Consider the following 9,122-nt stretch of genomic DNA (forward strand, 5'->3'; position numbering starts at 1 on the left):
TTGGAGCCCTTCACCCCAGCATGCTACATGCCCAATATCAAGTCCCTGGGCCTCTTGGTTATTGAGAAGAAGTCGTTTGAAGATTATAGCCTATTTGACCCATGTGACCTTGAAAGAAGGTCAATGTCATTTATTTGAACAAACTTTGTAGCCTTTCACCTCAGCATGCTACAGGCCCAATATCAAGTCCCTGGGCCTCTTGGTTATTGAGAAGAACTCGTTTGAAGATGATAGCCTATTTGACCCATGTGACCTTGAATGAAGGTCAAGGTCATTTATTTGAACAAACTTTGTAGCCCTTTACCCCAGCATGCTACAGGCCCAATATCAAGTCCCTGGGCCTCTTGGTTATTGAGAAGAAGTCGTTTGAAGATTATAGCCTATTTGACCAATGTGACCTTGAATGAAGGTCAGGGTCATTTATTTGAACAAACTTTGTAGCCCTTTACCCCAGCATGCTACAGGCCCAATATCAAGTCCCTGGGCCTCTTCGTTATTGAGAAAAGTCGTTTGAAGATTATAGCCTATTTGACCCATGTGACCTTGAATGAAGGTCAATGTCATTTATTTGAACAAACTTTGAAGCCCTTCCCCCCAGCATGCTACAGGCCCAATATCAAGTCCCTGGGCCTCTTCGTTATTGAGAAAAGTCTTTTGAAGATTATAGCCTATTTGACCCATGTGACCTTGAATGAAGGTCAAGGTCATTTATTTGAGCAAACTTTGTAGCCCTTCCCCCCAGCATGCTACAGGACCAATATCAAGTCCCTGGGCTTCTTGGTTATTTAGAAGAAATCGTTTGAAGATGATAGCCTATTTGACCCATGTGACCTTGAATGAAGGTCAAGGTCATTTATTTGAACAAACTTTGTAGCCCTTCACCCCAGCATGCTACACGCCCAATATCAAGTCCCTGTGCCTCTTGGTTATTGAGAAGAAGTTGTTTGAATGAAAAAGTTGACGCCGGACGGACGGACGACGGACGCTGCACCACGGCATAAGCTCACTTGCCCTTTGGGCAGATGAGCTAACAAAAAAGTCTTGACAAGGTCTTTATAACGTCTGTTAATATGCGAAGATATGTGACATTTCTAGATCATTCGAAAACATCATGTTTAGAACGTACGAAAAACGTGTATCAACGTTTTTCTGTTAACGTTTTATTGCAACCTTAAAATAACGTTATCATAACGTGACAGATTAACGTTTACTGGGTACATTATTAAAACGTTAACAATAACGTTAGTGAAACGTTTCTTTGCAACGTTATAATGACGAATATTGGAAACATTAACAAAAACGTCTTGACAACGTCTTGATAACGTTAACTATAATACAAAACTACGTACAGTTTTTGGACTTTTTAGAGCAGTAGGTTTGGTAAAAGCAGACGTTTAAAGAACGTCTATAGATCGTTTTAATTAACGTTGTATTTCAAACCTTTGGGCGACGTTAACATAACGTAATAGATTAACGTTTTCTGCACGCATTACAAATAACGTAAACGATAACGTTTGAATAACGTTTGATTAACGTAAACTGCAAAGTAGTGTAAAGGTTTTTTTAAGTCAATGTTTTTGGTTTTATATAACGTTTACATAACGTTCAGTAAACATTATGAAGTAAACGTTTCGGCCAGCACCTTCATACAACGTGATGAAAACGTATTTTGATTACATCTAAATCACGTTAAAAGAAAACGTTGCAATATTACGTTTTGAAAACGTTTCATCGACGTTGTTCTCGACATAACGTTCATACAACTTTCCAGCAACGTTACGAAAACGTTGTGTGTTTGCTGGGAAACACCCTAGCCTATAGGTCATATCAGGGCAAAATTAACAGAATAAACATGTCTATGAATACTTCATAAGCAGACAGTCAAAAAAATGAACGTCAAAAAGGAGCACCTCTTCAATATCTTATCCGAAATACTACAACAAGAATAAAATATAGACTGAATTATGAAATGTTACTTATGATCAAACTCAATATATGTATAAAACCAGATGCCTTCTAAGCACTTTGGTAGTAAATGCTTTAACAATATAAAAGACTATTATCCTGTAGAAAGTGATATTACACGTTGCAAAGAGAATGATTTTGTAAGAAAACTGGAACGTGAATGAAAAACATGGAATCTCCAGAAATTACAAGCCAATCGAGTTACTCAATATGATGAGCCAGTAAATACAGCTCCTCGCACAGTTATCATATTATCTCCTTTTATACATCATACTAATGCACAATACACTTAGTTGAGCACAAAGGTATGCTGCTCTTAATCTGTATGTTTTACGGCGGTTATGTCCCTTTACCATGTTTGTATTGAATCTTGTCTAAACTCTAAAAACAAATTCATCTCCTTTTTTTGTGAATCTCAGTTGAAGTTTCTATCTGATGATATTATGGTTACTCTTCATAATGAATCTTCATTTTGGCGGCAACAATTGTTATGAAACTTTGTATATGAAGTAGGGTTTTACTCTTTTATAATATATTTACTTGAAGTTAACAGCCGAAAACACCTCACTCCCACATATGGTAGTTTGTCTTACCTAACAAAAAAGGTATGCACTACTCAAATTCGGCCATATATCTTTTGTCAAAGTACATGATTATATTTAAACAACTCTGCCGACGACACCACAATCAATAAAGCACACACTTCATCAGATATGGTTACAACATAGCTACATACACCTGAAACCACGTGCAAGCCTATCCAGGTAACACAACACATCGCCGATCACCAGAAAACAAATACCAACATACTTAAAAGGATCTGATCAATTTTACTGTACCGACTTTAATAAAACTTGATTTGGTTTGATTTGAGGCCTATGGAACGAGCATTTATAATGCTACTTTTGTCATTCGTGCTGACTGTTCGTGGTTACAACACGAATTACAGCGACTGTTCGGGGTTACAACAATTAGCAAAGACAGAATTTTTTTTCATTCTATCAGAAGATGAAAGGTTTTGAAGAATTTGCTGATGTACTATATTTAATCTTTCCTATCAGCCATCCCAGAGCCAAACTCACCAGCAGTATGAAAATTGTTCCCCTTTCCCCAGGAATATTCCCAGCGAAAGGTCAATATGGTTATTTAGAAAATGTTGCCAGACGGTAGATTGATGATACGACATGACACATTTGTTTATTCTTTCCTCACTCCTGTACGGGTGGACGTAAGTTTACCAGTCCTTCGACCTGGTGAACATATTCGATGCAAAAAATACATCGGCCAATCATAGCGATACGATATAAATTACGAACTTCCTGTAGTTTGATTGCCTAGCACTATATTTACATATGTCGAGTTGATTACCGCCACAGTCGTCATTTATATTAGTTGAAATCGAAGAACATCCGATTTGCGAAATTCAGGTTAGGATCGAATGTTCATCAAAAATATAAATGCTCATTGTTTTGTGGCATTTCCCTCCGAAAAATAGGTCATAGACCTAATTTTATAAAATTAAAGTTTAGAATATATTGCTCATCCCAGATTTCAATTTCCATGTATGAAATTAAAGTTAAGCCTGTAGAGTAAGGACATAACAATACCTGTTAATAAAAAACCGTTAATAGATAATCTTTTCATCAACATAGCACTTGCTTCATTTATAGCAATGCATGCTGGCTTTATTATATGTACCACTTCATACATATCTTGTTTTTAAAAGTTTTCGAAATTTGTTAACATTTACTACATTTGAAATGTGCTACACTTTTAATGTGTCAACACTCAAAACACATTTTTGTCAACAACTAAATTTTATCAACGACAAAAAGTTCTGGAATGTAGTCCCTGCAAAGGGTTCTATAGCAGAATACATTTGTTCAAGCTATCAACAGTTGAAGTAACCGCTTTTGTCACAGCCCACAACAAAAACACATATGTATATGTAGAAACCATGGCATCTGATCAGTCCTAACACTAACAACAGTCCACTAAGATGCCGTCCAAGGAATATATAACATCCGACATAGGTAAACATAATGTTAAAAAAAATGCATATCATGAATAAGTTTGGAAAATTAGTAAACATCCTTTAAGTACCTCATTCTTTCCATATACAATATTTTTCTTCAGTTTGAAGAGAAGTCAGCCATATATATTTTCCCATGATACACTGTGTTTGACAATGAAATTTGTTTAAATTCTCAAGTCTCCAGATTTTATCAGTATCGTCTATAACTACAATTTGTTTACAATAGATAATGAATATTAACACCAGGGGTCACACTTTAAACTACGGTCGTGCTAAAACAATATACATACCCCTAGTTATTCCAATTAATCCCTCGGAACGCAGATCATCAGCACCAATGCAAAGTAAATATAACTTCCTGGTGTAAATTTAAACATCAGTAACGACGTAGTTGCCGACATAACAGTTCTACATACGGGTATTTGGATTGCCTAGCAGGAAATACTATATTTACAGGTGAAGTTAATTACCGCCAAAGTCGTCAATGGTATAAGTTGAAATCGCAGAATTTTGTGTTTGTAAGGTCAAACACATCTGAATACCAAATGAGAATGAAATACGACAATATCGTGGGTCGATCGTAAGTCACTCCATTGAGGTCTCGCATTATATCGGCAGTGTTGGACAAATACGATATTAAATATATTTCTACCAAAGATCGCAACCGTTTTGTGGACAATATCGACGTTATTTCACATGTTTATGGCAAGCCGTTTGGGTTTTTACCTATTGAAATGAAGATATCTCTATTTAATTAAAGATATCTCTATTCAAAATGAAGATATCTCTATTTAATTAGAGATATCTCTATTTAATTAGAGATATCTGTAATTTAAATAAAGATATCTCTATTTAGATAAAGATATCTAATTTAAATACAGATATCTCTATTTATACTGAAAATAGAGATATCTAGCTTCTTTTAAATTACAGATATCTATTTCAAATTCAGATATCTCTATTTGAATTACAGATATCTTTAATTCAAATAGAGATATCTGTATTTAAAATAAAGATATCTGTATTTCTACAACAATTAAAGATATCTTTATTTAAAATAGAGATATCTCTATTTGAATTAAAGATATCCCTATTTTAAATAGAGATATCTTTAATTTTGTTTAAATAGAGATGTCTTCATTTTAAATACAGATATCTCTAATTCAAATACAGATATCTCTAATTCAATTAAAGATATCTCTATTTTAAATAGAGATATCTTTTATTGAATTAGAGATATCTGCAATTACTTTGCAATACAGATATCTCTATTTCAAATACAGATATTTCTATTTGAATTAAAGATATCTGTATTTACACGTGTTTGCTCAGTGCGAAGATTAATAATGAAACACAAATGAAATAATGATTACTCCCTAATCCTGATCAGTGTTAACGAAACGCTTGTAATTAAATTAGACTATCCGGATCCCATATGCATACATGAGAGATGTAGGTCTAAACCGATAAACTTGCTACTTGGAGGGGATTTCTAAAGAACAGAACATGGCAACTGTTCTACGGGAAATAGAGCGAACTGTTGCGGCTATACGGAAAGCAGCACACGGTCTGCATTTCCCGCCATTTTGCGTCACTAGTGCTTTACTTCCGTCATGCGCAAAAGGGAGAATCAAGGGAGCAGTCGTTTTTCCTATTTGATGGTTAAATACAGATATCTCTAGTTCATGTCAAATAAAGATATCCTTAATTCAAATAGAGATATCTGTATTTAAAATAAAGATATCTGTATTTCTACAACAATTAGAGATATCTGTATTTGATATAGAGATATCTTTAATTGAATTAGAGATATCTGTATTTGAATTAGAGATATATCTGTATTTGAATTAAAGATATCTTTATTTTAAATACAGATATCTTTATTTACAATGAAATGCAGATATCTCTAATTGAAATAAAGATATCTTTAATTGAATTAGAGATATCTGTATTTGAATTAGAGATATCTCTATTTCGTGTTTAATTAGACATATCTGTATTTTAAATAGAGATATCTCTAATTCAAATACAGATATCTCTAATTCAATTAAAGATATCTCTATTTAAATTAAATATATCTCTATTTGAATTAAAGATATCTTTAATTTTTATATTAATAATGATATCTTTATTTTGAATACAGATATCTGTATTTAATAGGTAAAAACCCAAACGGCTTGCCATACATGTTCTATAAACTCAACCCTTCCGCAAAGTTGTAACTTTAAAAGAAGTGTACAGCAGGACCTAGGACCATTACCTAAACCAAGATTTATTAGTGTCTGCAGTTCGTTCACAGAGCTACAATACATGTATATCTGTGATCAAATCCGGGAGTAAAACCACCTATATACATACCCTTAGTTATACAAATAAATCCTCCTGCAAGCAGATCCTCAAAATCAATACAAAGTAAAAATAACTTCCTGGTGTTAACAGTTATATCGGTTTATCTAGCAAGAAAGACTATGTCACGCCTTCAAGCACTTAAGGAAAACCTGCAACTTTACAAATGTCACAAAAAGATTGCTAAATGCAATTTTACAAATGTTACAAAAAGATTGATAAAAGATTATTGATCATAAATTAAGTGTTCAAAATCTGACACAAGATTTAGTTTCAATCAAAGGTGATTTTTAGCAGGCTAGAATAAATTCATTGCCTTTATTTTAAAGGCCTATAGGTTTTATACCATGTGAAGATTAGTACCGGTATGTATAAGTTGCATTTCGTAGTCTGATTGGAATTGCCTTCGTATCAGAAAACTTTAATTCTTTTATTTCTATATTCATCATTGTATGTTGTTAACAACAAAATCAAAGTGGTCATTTTGACAATTATTCTCTGAATTTCTTCCAAATAATGACGATTGAAAAAACAAGAGATCCCAGAGGGATCTTGGCGCCCACCATTGAATGATCTTTATAGGTTCCATGTCAGATTGATCTTCTCTCTATTTTCCTTTCCTCTTACTAATCCGTGTAAATTGAGAAACATCCCTCCAGTGCTTTTCAAACAAGGGGAACCTATATATGAAATCTTAGAGATTTAGCGATAATGGCTGTCTGTTGGCCATGTTGTTTTCAGATTGGTCCCAAAATGCAATACGAGGGACCAAGGGGAACCTACATATGAAATTTGAGAAAGATCCCTTCAGTACTTTCTGAGAAACAGTGATAACAAACTTCAATTGTCATAATCCAACATGGCTGCCTGTCGTCCATGTTGTTTTCCGATCAGTCTCAAAATGCAATTGAATATGCATAACTAGACACCAAGGGGAACCTACATATGAAATTTGAGAAAGATCCCTTTAGTACTTTCTGAGAAATAGCGATAACAAGAATTGTTTACAGACGGAGGGCCGGAGGGACGGACCACAGACGCAGGGCGATTTGAATAGCCCACCATCTGATGATGGACCATATAGTTCACAAATTTGGTTGACCTTTAGCCATAGAAGCTTCTTGTCAAATTTCATTCAATTTGGCTCAGCGATTTTGAAGAAGTCGAAAATGTAAATTGTTTACGGACACATGACGGACAAAAGGCGTTTAGAATAGGTCACTTAAGACATGATCTCAGGTGATCTAAAAATGTACATTGTTATTTTACAAGTAAAATGACATTGTATAAATAGAGGTTACACAACGAGTGGCTGTTGTTTATGGTATTTCTTTCACTCTTGTTAGTTATTTCTCGAAAGTTACAAAAGTATGAGCTTTAGCAAGTGTCCTTTTCACAATACCAGGTGGGATGTAAGGATATGACATTAAGTAAAATGCAGCTAAACATGCAATTTCAATCAAATTTCGGAAATTTATTACAAATCATAACAAATAACAAAATTTCGAACTTCTTGTGCGTTTTCATTTCCGGGACCTTGTGAAGCAACCTTCAAAATGGCATTGCGACCGAGATTCGTATGACGTACATAAAAGGGTCATTTCTTTGACGTTTTGTGTTGCTATCATTTTTCCTGTCACATATTGCAGGATACTCCAATAATATTAGAGGTTTACACGACAGGAAACTTTTGACAGGCTGTCATGTAACCTCCACCAATATAATCAGGTGGAATAAGACCTCATATACGTATAGGAGTAATTGCAGGGGTGCAGAGAGCGAATGTGATGAACCAGAATCTTACTTCCGCGTCTCTCTTTACTTCATAATCGTGGACAGGTTTCTTGTCGATCCATGAACCTGTTAGCTGCCCATTACCAACTTACTAATCAGAGATGCAGACCGATAGTTGATTTTATATTTTCTTTCTTCATTAAGGCCTAATATAATATCAATGCCGATGATTTACCACTAGGTACAATTGTGTAGTTGCGGAAATGTAGATTGCCGAACAATTTTTGTTTTGTCTATATGATAAATGAGGTTTTTAGAGTTCTGATAGCAAGGGCAATGTGACAGCAAGATTTTAAGGCGTCGACAGTGCCAGTTGAATCAGAAGGCTGAGGGAACAAGCTAAGCTCCCACTTTGATTGTTCTCGAGGGAAAAAAGAATACATACATACATACATGTAACAGTTTCTGGATGAGTTTAAAGGCTAATGATGAAAGCAGCCAAGTATCAGCAAGATTTATTGTATTGTTGTTGTGTTCAGCTGTTCTAAAGAAGTTGATTGCGTGATAGAAATTTTAACTCCATTTACCTTTAGGTATAAATAAAGCAATAACTACATGGCATTATATGAGACTTCTGAATTTGAAGTGTATTTGCTTAACAAATGTGAAACCTTTACCCTCATCAGTCAATGCTACTGTTACAAAGTAATGACTATAATCCTAGGTTTTTACGTTCATCAAAATAAGAGTTTCTTCTGTTTTCATTAGATTAATATCACACATTTCTGGTCAGAGTAATTGAAATGTGTTTCAAGATACATAGAGAATACTGTTCAGAGCTTCAATATAAGACTATGTGTACATAAGTATGTTATATTTGGTATGATGTTTGTATTGACAATAAAATCATTAAAAGCTTTCAATATGACTACTTGTCTGTTCTTTATTAACAAAATAGTAAAAACAAATAATGCAATTGATAACAACAGAAAAAAATCATTGTCACAGAATGAGTCAACAATATGTCATATGTTGAAAGCGT

The sequence above is a fragment of the Pecten maximus genome, chromosome 7 (genome assembly GCF_902652985.1).
Source record: "Pecten maximus chromosome 7, xPecMax1.1, whole genome shotgun sequence".
Lineage (NCBI taxonomy): Eukaryota > Metazoa > Mollusca > Bivalvia > Pectinida > Pectinidae > Pecten > Pecten maximus.